The sequence below is a fragment of the Chiloscyllium plagiosum genome, unplaced genomic scaffold (assembly GCF_037043375.1).
Source record: "Chiloscyllium plagiosum isolate Xiang-an unplaced genomic scaffold, Cpla_swu_hap1 HiC_scaffold_7, whole genome shotgun sequence".
NCBI lineage: Eukaryota > Metazoa > Chordata > Chondrichthyes > Orectolobiformes > Hemiscylliidae > Chiloscyllium > Chiloscyllium plagiosum.
In genome coordinates this window covers 41,952,654-41,973,177 of record NW_028270145.1, presented here as the reverse complement: position 1 = coordinate 41,973,177, position 20,524 = coordinate 41,952,654, and the positions used below count along the sequence as shown (strand labels likewise).

The window sequence follows — 20,524 nt, the reverse complement described above, 5'->3', positions numbered from 1 at the left end:
CCTTCACACATCCCCTCCCCTCAAACCCCTAGGACACCCCACACATTCCCACTCCCCCTACCTTCAATGCCCTAGTCCCTCCCACACATTCCCACTCCCCCTAACCTCAATCCCCTTGTCCCTCTCACACATTCCCACATCCCCTACCCTCAATCCCCTTGTCCCTCTCACACATTCCCACATCGCCTACCCTCAATCCCCTCTTCCCCTTGTCCCTCTCACACATTCCCACTCCCCCTAACCTCAATCCCCTTGTCCCTCTCACACATTCCCTCATCCCCTACCCTCAATCCCCTTGTCCCCCTCACAAATTCCCACATCCCCTCCCCTCAAACCCCTAGGACCTCCCACACATTCCCACTCCCCCTACCCTCAATTCCCTTGTCCCTCACACCCATTCCCAATCCCCTCAATCTCCTTGTCCCTCTCACACATTCCCACATCCCCTCCCCTCAATCCCCCTTCTCCTTGTCCCTCTCACACATTCCCACTTCCCCTACCCTCACTCCCCTCCACCTCCTTGTCCGTCTCACACATGCCCACTCCCCCTACCCTCAATCCCCATGTCCCTCTCACACATTCCCACATCCCCTACCCTCAATCCCCTTGTCCCCCACACATTCCCACATCCCCTCCCCTCAATCCCCTCTTCCCCTTGTCCCTCTCACACATTCCCACTCCCCTCCACCTCCTTGTCCGTCTCACACATGCCCACTCCCCCTACCCTCAATCCCCTTGTCCCTCTCACACATTCCCTCATCCCCTACCCTCAATCCCCTCTTCCACTTGTCCCTCTCACTCATTCCCACTCCCCCTACCCTCAAAACCCACGTCCCTCTCACACATGCTCACATCCCTGACATTCAATCCCCTCAATCCCCTTGTCCCCCTCACACATTCCCACATCCCCTACCCTCAAACCCCTCTTCCCCTTGTCCTTCTCACACATTCCCACTCCCCCACCCTCAATCCCCTTCTCCCTTTCACACATTTCTACTCCCACTCCCCCACCCTCAATCCCCATGTCCCTCTCACACATTTCTACTCCCACTCCCCTCAATCCCCTTGTCCCTCTCAAACATTCCCACATCCCCTCAATCCCCTTGGCTCTCTAACACATTCCCACTCCCCCTACCCTCAATTCCCTTGTCCCTCTCACGCATTCCCACACCCCCTACCCTCAATCCCCTTGTCCCTCTCACACATTCCCACATCCCCTCAATCCCCTTGTCCCTCTCACACATTCCCACATCCCCTCAATTCCCTTGTCCCTCTCACACATTCCCAATCCCCCTACCCTCAATCCCCTTGTGCCTCTCACACATTCCCACTCCCTTCAATCCCCTCCTCCCGCTCTCACATGCCCAATCCCCCCCCCGTCCCGCTCTCACATGCCCACTCCTCTCGTCCCACTCCCACATTCCCGCTCCCCTCGTCCCGCTCACACATTCCCTCACCCCTCGCTCCCACTGTCATGCTCACACATTCCCACTCCCCTCGCTCCCCCCGCCCCGCTCACACATTCCCACTCCCCTTGTTCCGCTCACACATTCCCGCACCCGTCGATCCCCCAGTCCCGCTCCCGTCGATCCCCCCGTTCCGCACCCGTCGATCCCCCAGTCCCGCTCCCGTCGATCCCCCCGTTCCGCTCCCGTCGATCCCCCCGTTCCGCTCCCGTCGATCCCCCCGTCCCGCTCACACATTCCCGCTCCCGTCGATCCCCCGTCCCGCTCACACATTCCCGCTCCTGTCGATCCCCCCGTCCCGCTCCCACATTCCCGCTCCCGCTCCCACATTCCCGCTCCCGTCGATCCCCCCGTCCCGCTCCCACATTCCCGCTCCCGTCGATCCCCCCGTCCCGCTCCCACATTCCCGCTCCCGTCGATCCCCCCGTCCCACTCCCACTCCCACATTCCCGCTCCCCACGTCCCGCTCCCATCGATCCCCCCCATCCCGCTCCCGTCGATCCCCTCGTCCCGCTCACACATTCCCGCTCCCCACGTCCCACTCCCACATTCCCGCTCCCACCTTCCCGCTACCTTTGTCCCACTCACACATTCCCGCTCCCCCCGTACCGCTCCCACATTCCCACTCCCCTCGTCCCGCTCACACATTCCCTCACCCCTCGCTCCCTCTGTCATGCTCACACATTCCCGCTCCCCTCACTCCCCCGTCCCGCTCACACATTCCCGCTCCCTTGGTCCCCTTGTCCCGCTCCCACATTCCCGCTCCTCCCGTCCCGCTCCCACATTCCCGCTCCCCCCGTCCCACTCACTCATTGCCGCTCCCCCTGTCCCGCTCACTCATTGCCGCTCCCCTCGTCCCGCTCCCACATTCCCGCTCCCACATTCCCGCTCCCCCCGTCCCACTCACTCATTGCCGCTCCCCCCGTCCCGCTCACTCATTGCCGCTCCCGTCGATCCCCCCGTCCCGCTCACACATTCCCACTCCCGTCGATCCCCTCGTCCCGCTCACACATTCCCCTTCCCATCGATCCCCTCGTCCCGCTCCTTCATTCCCGCTCCCGTCGATCCCCTCGTCCCGCTCACACATTCCCCCTCCCGTCGATCCCCTCGTCCCGCTCCTACATTCCCGCTCCTGTCGATCCCCTCGTCCCGCTCCCACCTTCCCGCTCGCCCCCATCCCGCCAGCCCCCTCGTCCTGCTCCCACCTTCCCGCTCGCCCCCATCCCGCCAGCCCCCTCGTCCTGCTCCCACCTTCCCGCTCGCCCCCATCCCGCCAGCCCCCATCCCGCCAGCCCCCTCGTCCTGCTCCCACCTTCCCGCTCGCCCCCATCCCGCCAGCCCCCTCGTCCTGCTCCCACCTTCCCGCTCGCCCCCATCCCGCCAACCCCCTCGTCCCCATTCCACCTTCCCGCTCGTCCCCATCCCGCCAACCCCCTCGTCCCCATCCCGCCAGCCCCCTCGTCCCGCTCCCACCTTACCCCTTCCCCCTCATCCCCATCCCATCTTCCCCCTCGTCCCGCTCCCACCTTACCCCTTCCCCCTCATCCCCATCCCACCTTCCCCCTCATCCCCATCCCACCTTCCCCCTCGTCCCGCTCCCACCTTACCCCTTCCCCCTCGTCCCGCTCCCACCTTACCCCTTCCCCCTCGTCCCCATCCCGCCAACCCCCTCGTCCCCATCCCGCCAGCCCCCTCGTCCCGCTCCCACCTTACCCCTTCCCCCTCATCCCCATCCCACCTTCCCCCTCGTCCCGCTCCCACCTTACCCCTTCCCCCTCGTCCCCATCCCGCCAGCCCCCTCGTCCCGCTCCAACCTTACCCCTTCCCCCTCGTCCCCATCCCGCCAGCCCCCTCGTCCCGCTCCCGCCAGTCCCCTCGTCCCCATCCCGCCAGCCCCCTCATCCCGCTGCAACCTTCCCCCTCGTCCCCATCCCGCCAGCCCCCTCGTCCCGCTCCCACCTTCCCCCTCGTCCCCATCCCGCCAGCCCCCTCGTCCCGCTCCCACCTTCCCCCTCGTCCCCATCCCGCCAGCCCCCTCGTCCCGCTCCCACCTTCCCCCTTGTCCCCATCCCGCCAGCCCCCTCGTCCCGCTCCCACCTTACCCCTTCCCCCTCATCCCCATCCCACCTTCCCCCTCGTCCCGCTCCAACCTTACCCCTTCCCCCTCGTCCCCATCCCGCCAGCCCCCTCGTCCCGCTCCCGCTAGTCCCCTCGTCCCCATCCCGCCAGCCCCCTCATCCCGCTGCAACCTTCCCCCTCGTCCCCATCCCGCCAGCCCCCTCGTCCCGCTCCCACCTTCCCCCTCGTCCCCATCCCGCCAGCCCCCTCGTCCCGCTCCCACCTTCCCCCTCGTCCCCATCCCGCCAGCCCCCTCGTCCCGCTCCCACCTTCCCCCTCGTCCCCATCCCGCCAGCCCCCTCGTCCCGCTCCCACCTTCCCCCTCGTCCCCATCCCGCCAGCCCCCTCGTCCCGCTCCCACCTTACCCCTTCTCCCTTGTCCCCATCCCGCCAGCCCCCTTGTCCCGCTCCAACTTTACCCCTTCCCCCTCGTCCCCATCCCGCCAGCCCCCTCGTCCCGCTCCCGCCAGTCCCCTCGTCCCCATCCCGCCAGCCCCCTCGTCCCGCTCCCACCTTCCCCCTCATCCCCATCCCGCCAGCCCCCTCGTCCCACTCCCACCTTCCCCCTCGCCTCAACCCCCTTGTCCCGCTCACACATTCCCACTCCCCCAATCCCCTCCACCCTCTCACACGTTCCCTCACCCCCTCACTTCCACTTTCCCTCATTCACTACTCGCATCTCTCCCTTCAAGCCCCAATTCCTGCTTCTCCCCTCGCCTTGTTCTCGCTCTCCCCTTCCTCTCTCCCCACCCCTCACCCCCTCTATTCTTGCTCTCCCACTACACTCCCTTCCCTTCCCTTCCCTTCCATTCCATTCCATTCCCTTCTCTCTCTCTCTCTCTCTCTCTCCCTCCCTCCCTCTCCCTTTCCCTTTCCCTTTCTCCCGGTGTTGTTGCTGTTGTCTCCGCCGCCCCCGGCCTCTGGGACGCTGACCTGGGAGAGTGCGGCCACTGGGTCCTCGATGCTGAAAACGGGCGGCGGAGGTTCTCGAGCCGCGTCACCATGGAAACAGGACGCCGCGGGGCTTCCCGTCAGCCCTGTGCAGCCGGGTGAAAGGTCACTGGGGGCGGGGTTTCCCGGTGAGCGGCGCAGGGACTGGTTCCTGCACCTACACGTGGCTCTTTGAAATGCAGCGCAAGGAGTTTCTCAATTTCGTCGAAATAGGTTTTTAATTGGAGGATTGACAGTCACATTGTATTCTCCACCCACAGCAGATCTTCAAGGTTTGTTTTCTTCCTCCTTGTGACTGCATCCTGCAGTTTTGCTCCTGGGAATTCTCCAAAAAGGAATTAGAGTCATGGAGCTATACAGCATAGACACAGACCCTCTGGTCCTGGCTTGACCAGATATCCTTAACTAATCTAGTCCCATTTGCCAGCACTTGGCCCATATCACTCTAAATCCTTTCTATTCATGTACCCATTCAGATGCCTTTTAAATGTTGTAATTGTACTACCCTCCACCACTTCCTCTGGCAGCTTATTCCACAGTCCACTGCGTGAAAATGCTGCAACTTAGGTCTCTTTTAAATCTTTCCCTTTTCACCCTATGTCCTGTGGTTCTGGACTCCCCACCCCAGGGAAAAGACCTTGTCTATTTACCCTATCCATGCCCCTAATGATTTTATAAATCTCTATAAAGTCACCTCCCAGCCTCCGATGCACCAGAGAAAATAGCCCCAGCCTATTCAATCTCTCCCAGTAGCTCTGCTGGAAAAGGTGTTGGATATCATGATTGTCTAGATACCAATTAAAGTCCTTAGGAAGGGTCATTGTTAAATTACCATTAATTAACATTACTCACCATCCTGACTTGGAAAGTGTATCGCTGTTCCTTCACTGTGGCTGGGTCAAAATCCTGGAATTTCCTCCCTTGGGGGTTAACCCATAGCAGGTGGACTGCAGTGGTTCAAGAAGGCAGCTCACTACCACCTCATCAAGGGCACGTAGGAATGGGCAATAAAATGCTGGCCAGCCAGCAACACCCACATTCAACAAATGAACTTTAAAAAATACATTTATTGAGGATGGATGCAAGTATTAACTCCACTTTCTTGTCTTTTCCCCATTACTCTTTACTCACTTACTCATTAAGAATCTGTCTGTCTCAGCTTTGAATATTCTTAAATGATGCAGCCTTTATTGCCCTCTGTGGTAAAGAATTCCACACTTTCACTACTCTCTGATGGGAGAAATTCCTTCTCTATCTTAAATGGGTGATCATTTACTCTGAGAATATGTTCTCTGGTCCTAGTCTCTCCCACAAGGGGAAACAAGCTCTCTGTATCTACCCTGTTCTTTCGAAGAATCTTGTATGTTTGGATTAAGGTCACCTTTCATTCTTTTAAACTCCAATGATTATAGGCCCAAATGACGCCTCTTCATAAGTGTGAGAAACAAAAGCTCACTCACTTTAATAATTTCAGTCCGAGACCAAAAATCTGAAACAGTGTCGTTTATTTGTATTCTTGCAAGTGGGTGCCATGTCTAATGCCAGGTAAGGCAATGACAAATGCACACCAAATCCAACAAACTCTCGAAATTTATACAGTTTGAATTCCCATATTTTTTCCTTATTCCATTGTTTACCCCCATCCTCCGCTTACGTCATTCATTTCCTTAAGACTGATCCCACAACTTCTGTTTATCCGGCCTTGTCAGTGACAAATGTCTATCTCTGCCTCCCATAAAGTTGTTTGACGTCATCCCATCCTTTGCTTACCATTATCTGCTCCCTCCATCTGCGCTGCCCCTCACAGTATCTTATCACTAAGCCCTTTTAATTGGGGTTTGTTCCTGTGTCTCTGTACAAGTGGGAAACATGTTTATAAAGGCCTCTTTTCACAGCATTTTATTTAGTGCCTGTATTTCTACCATTGTTCTGTAATCACGTCTCCTGCTAACATACCATTTTGTAACGGATTATATATTTCCTCATTCTTGCTAAGTCAGCTCTCGTCCGAAACAATCCCAAACTAATGTGAATTCATTTACTCTGTATCAGAACTTATAATTGCAGAAATAACATTAATTCACCTATATCCCACATAAAGAAATCTTTCCATCCCCGGGATCAACCTTGTGAATTTTCTTTGGATTGCCTCCAATGACCATATGTCTTTTTGTTGATAAATGGAACAAAGTTGTTCACAGTATTCTAGCTGTGGTTTGACCAGTACAGTTGTAGTAAGGCCTCCCTATTTTTATATCCCTTTCTGTTTGAAATAACAGCCAAAATTCCATTTGCCATCACTATTACCCTTCCTGAAGAAGGGCTTATGCCCGAAACGTCGATTCTCCTGTTCCCTAGATGCTGCCTGACCTGCTGCGCTTTTCCAGCAACACATTTCCATCACTATTACCCACTGAACTAGTGTGCAAGCATTTTATGACTTATGCATGAGGACTCCTAAATTCCTTTGTGCTGCAGCTTTCTGCAGTCTATCTCCATTTAAATAATGTGCAGCTCTCCTTCCTGCTCACATTTTCCCGCGTTGTATTGCATCTGCCAAGTATTTGCCCACTTGCTTAACCAGATGATTTCCCTCTGCAGCTCCTCTGTGTCATCCTTATTACTTGCCTTCGCCACTTTATGTCATCTGCAAACTTGACAATAACACATTCATTTCCCTGATCCAAATTGTGAATACATGTCTTAAATTGTGGCCCCAGCACTGTTCCCTTTGGGACTCCACTAATCACCAGTTGTCACTCCTGAAAATGCCTCCTTTTAGATTAGATTAGATTATTTACAGTGTGGAAACAGGCCCTTCGGCCCAACAAGTCCACACCACCCTGCCGAAGCGCAACCCACCCATTCCCCTACATCTACCCCTTACCTAACACTATGGGCAATTTAGCATGGCCAATTCACCTGACCTGCACATCTTTGGACTGTGGGAGGAAACTGGAGCACCCGGAGGAAACCCGCGCAGACACGGGGAGAACGTGCAAACTCCACACAGTCAGTCGCCTGAGGCGGGAATTGAACCCGGGTCTCTAGCGCTGTGAAGCAGCAGTGCTAACCACTGTGCCACCATGCCGCCCACTACGCCTCTGTCGAGACTGGAGCCTAAATCCAGCGGCTTAGACCGCTCGGCCACACTACCAGCCTGCTTTATCCAAACTCTCTCTTTTATTTGCCAATCCTCTACCAATGCTAATATACTACATCTAGCACAATGGGATGACATCTTATTAAGTAGCCTCATATGGGGTTCTTTATTGAAATTCTTTTGGAAATACAAATTATTTTATCTGTCAAGCTTGTTACCTCCTCAAAGAACTGTAATGAATATGTTATGCATGATTGCCACTTCATAAACGCATGCTGACTCTGCTTAATCAGACAATGCATTTCTAAATGCTCTGCTTTTACACCCTTTACTGTAGACTTTAATGCTTTCCCAATGACAGGTGTTAATCTAACTTGTCTGTAGTTACCTTTTTTGTCTCCTACACTTTTGAATAAATGCATTATATTAACTGTTTTCAAATTGCAATTCCACACTATCCACGGCGCATGAACCACATGGTTCAAGAAGGCAATTCACCACCACATGGTCAAGGGCAATTATGGATGTACGATAAATACTGGCCCAGCCAGAGATGCCCACGTCACATAAGTGAACAGTGTGAAGACTTCACCTGATGGAGGAGCAGCAGTCGGAAAGCTTGTGATTTCAAATAAACCTGCTGGACTATAGCTTATTGTCATGTAACTTCTGACTTGGCATAAGTATAAGGCACTGGGCAGAGCAACAACAATGCTGCAGTTGCAAGTAGCAGGAATCTCAGATGGAGTCCTGCAATTGGGTGAGCATTCAGAGTGAGGTCACATGGTCCAGTTTAGAAGTAGGAAAAGACTTGCATTTTTAAACTCAGTGAGGCAGAATTTGACCTGTCTGATGAGTAACAGCATAGGAAACATCCTCTTTCTTTGCAACTCCCTTTGCAATGTGAGCCAAAAAAAACTAAAGTTGTTTTTACTGTTTGGACAGATTTCCCAAAGAGGACATTTTTGAATTTGTGCTCAACAATCTGAAGAAAAGGGGCTTCAGCCAGCTACAAGTGTCCTAGCACCAGTAGCTTGTGATTGTCCTGAATAACTGCAGAATCAGACAACATTTGAGGCAATTCTAAATTCTCCTTCTTCTAATGAGTTTAATTATTACTTTATTTATTAGATTCCCTACAGTGTGGAAACAGGCCCTTCGTCCTAAGAAGTCCACACCGACCCTCTGAAGAGTAACCCACCCAGATCCATTTCCCTCTGACTAATGCACCTAACACTCTTAATAAAGTTACACTCTGCATTGTTTCTGTGTTTTTGTTTCACAGACTTTTGGGTATTAGATATTTTTTAAAAGATAGATAAATATTTTATCTTGACAATGATTGAGACGGATATAATTGGCAAAGTTTGAAATCTGGTTAAGTTTAAAATTAGTGGAGGTATGGGAGGAGTCAGAGAAATAGTGTCGCACTGCATCCTCAGTTATAACATTCTTACAAACAATAGACAACCCAATATTGGAAGCAAAGGATCTTACATACATTGAAGTATTATACATAAGGCCATCTTACATTATCAGGATTTTCACCAACTCCACTTCAACTATACATTTTCCATTTTGTCTTTTTATTCTAAATGTATTCAGTATGTAAGAATTTCCCCTTATACCAAATCCATTTATCTCTGCTTTTGTATTAATCCCATTCTGCTTGGGAGAAACTCTTGAGAGTTACGTCATTCAGAAAAGATGTTTTCAAACTTCTTGCCCGAGAGCAGGTGAGATTATATTCGAATGATGTCATATTTGGAAACTACACCTTCTGAATCATGAATTCATTCAGCAGTAAAGTGGCAGCAGTGCAGTTGTCCTGGAAACAGGAACAGCTTGTGAGCAGAAAAAAAAAGATATGCCAGGAATGTTTAAATCTATGGGTTCTATTGATTCTATTTATAATTGTATTCAGAATGACTGTGGAACTATTTAATATAATTTCAAATTGTATTTCTGAAAATGAGACTATAGGAAATGTGACAGGATGCAGGCCATTTAGCCCACTGAATCTGCTCCACCATATGCCCCTGCTGCAAAACATGCCCACAAAGGGAAAGAGCCTTTCCACATTAAACTTCAAGTCCCCTAAGAATCTCATATGTCTCAATAACGCCACCTCTCGCTTCAGTTGCCCCAAATGTCCAATTTATTTTTCTTAAAATGTTTTCTGCTCAACTGCTGTCCAATTTACTCTCAGTATAAGTTTTATATCCCTGAAATCAGATTAAAATACTTTGCAAGATTTTTATCACTGTCACCAAATTAGTGAATATAGAACATTACAGCGCAGTACAAGCCCTTCGGCCCTTGATGTTGCACCGTCCTGTGAAACCAATCTGAAGTCCATGTAACCTACACTATTCCATTCTCGTCCATACGCCCATCCAATGACCATTTAAATGCCCGTAAAATTGGTGAGTCTACAACTGTTGCAGGCACTGCGCTCCACGCCCCTACTACTCTGAGTAAAGAAACTACTTTTGACATCTGTCGTATATCTATTAGCCTTCAATTTGAAGCTATGCCCCCTCGAGTTAGCCATCACCATCCTAGGAAAAAGGCTCTCACTGTCCCTCTGATCATCCTATATGTCTCAATTAAGTCATCCCTCAACCTTCTTCTCTCTAATGGAAGTCCCTCAACCTTTCTTTCTAAGACCTTCCCCCCATACCAGGTGACATCCTAGTAAATCTCCTATAAACCCTTCCGAAGCTTCCTCATCTTTCCTTTAATGCGGTGACCAGAACTGCATGCAATACTTCAAGTGCAGCCGCACCAGGGTTTTGTACAGCTGGCGCATTACCTCATGGTTCCAAACCTCAATCCTTCTACTAATAAAAGCTAACACACCATATGCCTTTTTAACAGCCCAATCAACCTGGTTGGCAGCTTTCAGGGATCTACGTACATAGACACAGATCTCTCTGCTCATCTACCAAGAATCTTACCATTCGCCCAGTACTCTGCGTTCCTGTTACTTCTTCCAAAGTGAATCACCTCACATTTCTCTGCATTAAACTCGTATTGCCACATCTCAGCCCAGCTCTGCAGCTTATCTATGTCCCTCTGTAACCTACAACATCTTTCTGCACTATCCACAACTGTACCGACCATAGTGTCGTCCAAAATTTACTAACCTATCCTTCTACGCCGTCATCCAGGTCGTTTATAAAAATGACAAACAGCATTGGACCCAAAACAGATCCTTGCGGTATAGCACTAGTACTGAACTCCAGGATGAACATTTCCCGTCAACCACCACCCCCTTGTCTACTTTCAGCTAGCCAATGTCTGATCCAAACCGCTAAATCGCCCTCAATCCCATGCCTCCATATATTGTGCAGTACAATGAAGAACCTTATCAAACACCTTACTGAAATCCATATACATCACATCTACGGCTTTACCCTCATCCACCTGTTTGGTCACCTTCTCAAAGAACTCAATAAGATTTGTGAGGCACGACCTACCCTTCACAAAACCCTGTTGACTATCTCTAATCAACTTATTCCTATCCAGATGATTATAAATCCTATCTCTTATAACCTTTTCCAACACTTTACCCATAACCGAAGTAAGGCTCACTGGTCTATAATTACCAGGGTTGTCTCTACTCCCCTTCTTGAACAGGGGAACGACATTTGCTATCCTCCAGTCTTCTGGTACTATTCCTGTAGACAATGATGATTTAAAGATCAAAGCCAAAGGCTCAGTAATCTCCTCCCTGGCTTTCCAGAGAATACTAGAATAAATTCACATCCGGCCCGGAGATTTATTATTTTCACATTTCCAGAATTGCTAACACCTCCTCCTTGTAAACCTCAATCCCATATAGTCTAGCACCCTATTTCTCAGTATTCTCGTCAACAGCATTGTCTTTTTCCAGTGTGAATACTGATGAAAAATATTCATTTAGTGTTTCCTCTATATCTTCTGATTCCATGCACAACTGTCCACTACTGTCTTTGATTGTCCCTAATCCTACTCTAGTCATTCTTTTACCTCTTATATACCTATAGAAAGCTTTAGGGTTTTCCGTGATCCTATCCAGCAACTTCTCATGTCCCCTCCTCGCTCGTCTTTGCTATGTCTTTCGGCCTTTCCTGGCCACTTTGTAACTCTCAAATGCCCTAACTGAGCCTTCACATCTCATCCTAACATAAGCCTTCTTCTTCCTCTTGACAAGAGATTCATCTCCCTTATAAACCACAGCTCCTGCACTCGACAACTTCCTCCCTCTCTGACAGGTTCATACTTATCAAGGACACAGTAGCTGTTCCTTGAATAAGATCCACAATTCTATTGTCAAGATTAGAGTGGTGCTGGAAATGCACAACAGGTCAGGCAGCATCCGAGGAACTGGAAAATCGATGGTTTGGGCAGGAGCCCTTCATTCCTGATGAAGGGCTCCTGCCCAAATGTCAATTTTCCTGCTCTTCGGATGCTGCCTGACCTCCAGTGCATTTCCAGCACTATTCTAATCTTGAATCTAATCTCCAGCATCCTCACTTTTGCCACATTTCTATTGTGCCTATCCCCTGCAGTTTCCTTCCCCATCCTATGCATCATAAATCTTGCCAAATCGCATCGCAATTACCTTTCCCCCAGCTATAGTTCTTGCCTTCTGGTGTATACCTATCCCTTTCCATCACTAAAGCAAACATAACTGATTTGTGGTCACTATCACCAAAGTCCTCACCTACCTCCAAATTTAACACCTGGACAGATTCATTGCCCAGTGCCAGATCGCCCTTGTTGGCTTGACTACATGCTGTGTCATTATTTTTCAGCTCCACAGTACAAGCTGCTTAAATCAGCTAAACGTTTGAAGAATATGACAGACTCTAAATTTTATTTGATTTTTAAAATATAATCAAACTGCTCAGATGCATTGGAATACACATTTGGAGTTCGTGGAATTTGACCCCAAGCCTTCAGCCCCGAGGTATGGAACCCCATGGCACCACAAGAGCCCACCACAGCTTGTGAAATGAGACAGGAAGTAAGTGCCAGCATCAGGTTGCAACATACAAAGCATCATAAATAAACCTGATCCTATCTTCAACCGACATCTAACAACAGTTTTTTAAAAACTTTTCCAAGAGGTATTTTAAAGGACTATACCCCTCTCGCACTCGAGATGACTTTTACACAGCAAAAATGGGATTGTCAAAACTGGCATTTTCCTGGCTTTGGGAAACAGAGATATTGTACAATGTTCACTGAGGCACCAAGGAGCTTTAGGCTTGGATGTACCAGGATGATGGGAGCTTTGATTGCCACCTTAAAAATTGAGGTAGATCGCCATATTCCCAGAGATCATGGGACTGCTCTCTCATTATAGAGGGATGACTGGTGTGAGTTTAACCCCAGGGTCACGATGTAGGACCTCATGGCAACCTCAGCCAGCACCAGAATTGAACCCACACCATTGGTACCACTTTGCATTACAAATCAGCCATCCAAGCTAACAGATTCCTTAACTACCCAAATTGGTTTAAAAAGCTAGGTCTGACAAGCAGGAAATTTTTTCGTACCCATTCTTTCTAGACACCTCATATACCCACATAAATTTTCAAGGATTATGCACTTTGAATAAATAGATGAAACCATGAGAAGCAAGTTGGCAATGTTAACCAGAACATTTTTTGGGAAAAAAACTCGAGTCAGCCTGCCATTGTGTGAAAACTTGCAACACAAAGATTAAACCCAATCCATAATCTTTCAGTTTATCTGAAAGAACATTGGGTGACAGTGATTAAACTTGTTCAGTGTAGTTATTTTCTATCAGATTCAAAATCATAATGGATCCAGTGGTTTGACCAGAACATATGGGCCAATTATTTTTCTGTCACATTCAAGTTACATGACTACCCTATTACTTGCCAGAAAAAATAGCAAAAAGTTTAGCACATCCATGAATGGATAATTGCAAAAGTTATCAGCATGAATCGGTGCTCAACAGAACACTGCAAAAAAATTTCCTTTGTAAATTATTTTCCAGATATAGCCTGAATTTGAGCATCAATGAGTTTTTAATTTTGCACAGTTGTGCTAGTGCAGTGTAAGGTGTGTGATATTCATATTTATTAATACCATTTGGTTTAGAGGTTGTTTTTTTTATTTTGAACTAGAAATAGTTCAAAATATGAGTATTCTGTGTGCCGGAAGCTCTGTAATGATTAACTTGTAAGTATTTCTATAGAAATCTTGATGATTTCTTTTAAACACAGTGTGACACAAAGACTTCCTGGAGACTAATTGGATCTTGTTTACATGGGAAGAGCTTAAGTGTGACCAAAGCAAACAGTGTTATAGAACATAGAACATAGAACATAGAACATAGAAGAATACAGCGCAGTACAGGCCCTTCGGCCCTCGATGTTGCGCCGATCCAAGCCCACCTAACCTACACTAGCCCACTATCCTCCATATGCCTATCCAATGCCCGCTTAAATGCCCATAATGAGGGAGAGTCCACCACTGCTACTGGCAGGGCATTCCATGAACTCACGACTCGCTGAGTAAAGAACCTACCCCTAACATCTGTCCTATACCTACCCCCCCTTAATTTAAAGCTATGCCCCCATGTAATAGCTGACTCCATACGTGGAAAAAGATTCTCACTGTCGACCCTATCTAAACCCCTAATCATCTTATACACCTCTATCAAGTCACCCCTAAACCTTCTTTTCTCCAATGAAAACAACCCCAAGTGCCTCAGCCTTTCCTCATACGATCTTTCTACCATACCAGGCAACATCCTGGTAAACCTCCTCTGCACCCGTTCCAGTGCCTCCACATCCTTCCTATAGTACGGCGACCAAAACTGCACACAATACTCCAGATGCGGCCGCACCAGAGTCTTATACAACTGCAACATGACCTCAGTACTCCGGAACTCAATTCCTCTACCAATAAAAGCCAGTACGCCATATGCCTTCTCCACCGCACTATTTACCTGGGTGGCAACTTTCAAAGATTTGTGTACATGGACACCAAGATCCCTCTGCTCATCCACACTACCAAGTATCCGACCGTTAGCCCAGTACCCCATCTTTTTATTACCAAAGTGAATCACCTCACACTTAGCTACATTGAACTCCATTTGCCACCTTTCTGCCCAGTTCTGCAGCTTATCAATATCCCGCTGTAACCTGCCACATCCTTCCTCACTGTCTACAACTCCTCCAACTTTTGTATCATCCGCAAACTTGCTCATCCAACCTTCTAACCCCTCCTCCAGGTCATTTATAAAAATGACAAACAGCAATGGTCCCAAAACAGATCCTTGCGGAACACCGCTAGTGACGGCACTCCAAGATGAACCTTTGCCATCAACTACTACCCTCTGTCTTCTTCCAGCCAGCCAACTCCTAATCCAAACCTCCAACTCACCCTCAATGCCATACCTCCGTATTTTTTGCAGTAGTCTACCATGGGGAACCTTATCAAACGCCTTACTAAAATCCATATACACCACATCTACTGCTTTCCCCTCGTCCACCTCCTTAGTCACCTTCTCAAAGAATTCAATAAGGTTTGTGAGGCACGACCTGCCCTTCACAAAACCATGCTGACTATCCTTGATCACATTATTCCTATCCAGATGTTCATAAATCCTATCCCTTACAATTCTCTCTAAGATTTTGCCCACAACAGAAGTGAGACTCACCGGCCTATAGTTACTAGGGTTATCCCTACTCCCCTTCTTGAACAAGGGAACCACATTTGCTAGCCTCCAATCTTCTGGCACTACTCCTGTAGACAACGAGGACATAAAAATCAAGGCCAATGGCTCTGCAATCTCCTCCCTTGCTTCCCAGAGAATCCTAGGATAAATGCCATCAGGCCCAGGGGACTTATCTATTTTCACCCTTTCCAGAGTTTCCAACACCTCTTCTCTACATACCTCAAAGCCATCCATTCTACTTAATTGTGACTCAGTACTCACATTGACAACAATGTCCTGTTCCTGAGTGAATATTGACGAAAAGTATTCATTCAGTATCTCCCCAATCTCTTCAGCCTCCACACGCAACTTCCCACTACTATCCTTGACTGGACCTATTCCTACCCTAGTCATTCTTTTATTCCTGACATACCTATAGAAAGCCTTAGGGTTTTCCCTAATCCTACCAACTAAGGACCTTTCATGTCCCCTCCTTGCTGCTCTTAGCTCTCTCTTCAGGTCCTTCCTAGCTACCTTATAACTCTCAATCGCCCCAATATGTTGTGTATTAAGTTTCCAAATAGAAGATTTCAGAATTTGTTTGGAGGTTAGGTGTAACACCCATAGCTTGGAAAACAGAACTGAAAACAAACTGAAAACTCTCAATCTCCTTTGCTCTAAGAAAAATTCCACCAGTTTCTATAGTGGGGTTTAAACCCATGACCACAGAACATTAACCTGGATTTTCTCCAGTGACATTGCCATTACACACTGCCACTCCATTGTGTGCCATCAAGTATATTTCTTTCTGTAATGATTGCTATTCCAAACCTTTGATCAACAATGGGAGACACTGGTGTATTTTCCACACTGATTTATGCATAATTTTGCAACATGTTTTTTGGTTCACTTCAACCATACTTCTATCTCTTGCTGTGTAAGGATGTGATACACAATTTTCATACTCCAGATGAGTGGACCAATTAGTGTCTGATATGATGTGACTCTGATATTTTCATTGTAATACCAAAGATTTCTTCTCTGAAATCCATAGACCAAGTTTACTTTGGGATTATTCTGCTGAATTTGAATCCTGACAGAAGATTGTCTTTAGAATGAACTCTCAGGTATCTTTGTGTGTCAGCCTGTCGGAAATCATTGGGGAGTTCTGCACCATTTGGAAGCTTTCATGGTTGGTTCTGCATAAGTTAGGCATAGAGTTATATACATTGGACTCACACTTGAAAGGACAACATTCTGCAGAAACGAATCTAATCTCAACATGACTCCATCAAAGTCATCTGCCAGTCAACACACTGACTGATGCCCCTTTGTCAATCACCAAGTCCACTGAGGCTATATTCAGTGTTATTTTGACTACAAAGCCCTTGTGACTTTTCATTAGACAGTTTTGTAATTCTTATTGGATCAATCTGTATAGACCCCACTTTGATCTGCTACTGTACAAAAACTATACGACTGCCTTTTCTATCTGTATCTTTTCAATGTGCCCTCCTGTGAAATACTTCGACAAGATGATCCTTCACCTGCAGCTGCAGCTTCATATCCAATGTTGTCCTAAGCATTTCTAACTGAATACTTGAAGGCAGAGGCCTTCCGCTTATTCAGCTACAGCTTACTTACTTCCGCAGACAACAAGTGGTTGTTCGTTCTGACTTCTTTTGAGTCACATTCTGACATGGACAAAATTGCTTGGCAAGCAATGTCAAAGGTTAACTTAAGCAATGTTAGTGACTTACTCAGAATGCTCTCACTTTCTAAACAACATGCAAATCTATGCCTTTGTGCTTTCTCTTGAAAAAGTTACAATTGATGGACAACTTTTATAAAGTCACAACAATGTTTCCAATATCTTTGCTGGGTGACTTTTTTATTCTCCTGTGGGACTTGGGTGCCAGCATTCATTGCCTGTTCCTTGTTCCCCTTGAAAAGATGGTAGCTGCATTCTTGTATTACTAGGGTACACGTTAGAATTAGAATCCCTACAGTGTAGAAACAGGCCCTTCGGCCCAACAAGTCCACACCGACCCTCCAAAGAGTAATCCACCCAAACCCATCCCCCACCCTATTACCTATATTTATCCCTGACTAATCGCCCTAACTGACTCATCTCTGAACACTATAGGCAATTTAGCAAGGCCAGTTCATCTAACCTGCACATCTTTGGATTGTGGGAGGAAACTGGAGCACCCAGAGGAAACATACACAGACAGTCGCCTGAGGCTGGAATTAAACCCTGGTCCCTAGCACTGTGAGGTAGCAGTGCTAACCACTGAGCCACCGTGCCACTCTAATAATAACGGTTGGCCACTCTAATAATAACGGTTGACCCACAATTACTTTAGGGAGGGAATTCAAGGATTTTGACCCAGTGACACTGAAAGAACAAAGATATATTTCTAATTCAGGATGGTGACTGGCTTGGAGGGGAATTTGCAAGTGGTGGCATTCTCATGTATCTGCTGCCATTGTCCTTTAGAAGATGCTGTCTAAGGATCTTTGTCAAATTTCTGCAGCGCATCTTGTAGATGATACACACTGATCCGTTGTTCCAAACTAATAGTTTTCTGTGAGCTGCAATGGCTTCAGACTGCAGTATAACACGAGCTTAGAAAAACAATTCTAACAGCAGTGTGTTTGGTTCAGCAGGACTGAGCAAATTCTTAAGTGTTCTGCACACATGGCCCATATCTTCATTTCCTTTTCACCCACTGCCTGATCAATGTCTGGATTATTAGAAACATTCAGGATAGTATGAACAGTGAAAAGCATCTTGAACTGCTGCACATATGAATTGATAGACTCTTGATCATGACTTTAGTCTCCCAGTCTTCCAAAGATACTTGCTGACTCAGCCACATTTGAAGGTCAGCCCACCCACACACAATAACAGTATTTCCAGGATGAATAGATTTTTAAAAATACTTCTGTGCAAATAAAAAGCTCAATTCCCGTACTGGCTTGTTGGATGTTTATCCAACACAAATTTGTCTGGCCAAGACATAGACAGCCCCATCCTTGTCACGAAATGTAATATCTTTTCATCACATAGGAAGCAATGTGCAGCACATGGAAACTCAGCACTGAACTAAAAATGATTGATTCTGCTGCATATACGAATGGCCACAAGAGGGTACTGTTACAGGTGGACAAGAACCTGAGAGAGCAGGAGTTTGTTGAAGTGGAAGTGTAGTTGATATAACTCAGTATCCGTGGCAGAGATAACTATCTAGGAACTTACAACTCCAAAGTTTCAGTTCATGACCTCACCAGGGGTGCCAGTCTTCACTTTGGGTAACCCAAATTAAGAAGCTGTGATCACTGTAACTGTGTACCTCTTGCTCCCTCACCTTCCTTCTCTAGCAACACTTTCTCAATCCCCCTTGTGCCTTTACGCTTTTAGATACACAAGAAATGTTACATGTCCAGACAGAGGTGTGAAAGGTGATAAGGAAGAAATACATTCACTGAATCTGATATTAACAGGCATAAGTTTAGATATTGAAACTGTGCATACTTTAGCAGATAGCATAGAGTAACACATGCCTGTCATTGGGCATAAATTTGAACAGGGAAGAAATAGTGGAGGTGCCAGATCCCTGAAAGGTGAGACCACAAACTAATGCTGCACTGGGGTAACAACTTTGATGCGGTGATGTATGAAAAACAGATGATCGGAAACTGTTGAATTTGGGCAACTGCAAGAGTCACAAAAGATCATTATTCGAGGATGACCTGACAATAATGAGAAGTACCTCAAAAGATTTGTTCATTTTGGTCATACAGATATATTTGGTATATGACAATTAATTTCACAATCTAAAAAATCCTATGACTAAAGCATGTGGTCTGAGGATGTAGAAATCTCACTTACCATCTAAGCTTGGTTTGCATGAAGGATGGCACTGTTAAAAGCATTTTCCTCTGTTGTAAACTAATTGGTTAATGTCAGTCCAGACACTGATCACATATGAGCTTGTGAAGATACTGTTTGCAAATAATACTTAGTTATGATAAATGGATTCTTCAATATCATAATTGCCATGCCCAGTTTCTTATGATAATATGCATTGCTGCATCAAGTGAAACTGTGTCTTGGAGGTAAATGCACACCATTTCTCAGTGGACCCCAAACATTCTGTCTTGTGTCAAGACGATAGCATTTTAATTGTACTACACTTAATCTGTCATGGATGATTATTTTGCCTGTAAGCCAAGCAGCTGCTTAAACTACTAACACTCCCAAGTTAAATTTTCTGAACTAAGAATTGAGAAAGTGATATTTGAGCTGCAGTCATAGAGAAATTCAACTGACAGCATGAATCAAGTGTGCTTAGTTTTATACCTAGTTTATGCAGGATATGTATAGGGGTGGCACGGTGACTCACTGGTTAGCACTGCTGTCTCACGCAGTGCCACGGATGCAGGATCGATTCCACTCTTGGGTGACTGTCTGTATGAGTTTGCACATTCTCCCTGTGCCTGCATGGGTTTCCTCTGGTTTCCTCCCACAGTCTAAAGATGTGCAGGTTAGGTGGATTAGCCATGGGAAATGCAGGATTACAGAGTTAGGATAGAGGGATGGGTCTGTGTGAAATGCTGTTCAGAGAGGTGGTGTAGTTTTGATGGGCCAAATAGCCTGCTTCTACACTGTAGGTGTTCTATGATTCTCAAATGTTTCATGTAGTGGTTGCAGGAGCTTCCCAGTGTGGATGAAAGGAGATGATGAGGGGGAGCAGCTGGGAAGTAACAGCCTTGCTCATAATGGAAAGTATGCCTTGATACAGTGGCTGCCTCCATTATTATTTGAGAGTTTCCATCCAAACCTCCCCTTTGTTGTGAATATTGATTCACTACTTCCCAGAGCTTGATACAATTATGCATTTTTCAGATTTCTTGGACACTTTACAAAGAATTGAGAATGTGAAGCCACCATAGCTATTTAGAATTAAAAGTTTTTGATTCTCAATTTACAGTTTTGTTACACAATGTAGAAGTTTTTTTTTGGCCGCATTGCTCTTAGACTACAACAAAATTGTGTGCCAATTCATTCTAATAGCTTTTGCACTCACCCAGTTATAGTGAAGCTGCAAGGCGTTAAGCTTTAAGCTTTATTTCTTAGTAGGCACCAGAGCAGCAAAAAGTCAGTTATGTAATTTTGACTGAAGAAAACTAATTGGT

At 47.0% G+C, this 20,524-nt stretch overlaps 1 protein-coding gene across 4 annotated transcripts in view; it reads right to left on the bottom strand.

Annotated features, from left to right (window-relative positions):
- The window catches only part of zswim2 (zinc finger, SWIM-type containing 2), a 64,951-nt gene extending 60,378 nt beyond the window's left edge, over window positions 1–4,573 (bottom strand). For all 4 annotated transcript variants that reach the window (XM_087988959.1, XM_043693438.2, XM_043693441.2 and 1 more), the window contains exon 1: window positions 4,518–4,573. The gene's annotated coding sequence lies outside the window, so the exon portion shown is untranslated. The remainder of the gene's footprint in view (window positions 1–4,517) is intronic.
- Between the last annotated feature and the right edge of the window lie 15,951 nt (window positions 4,574–20,524).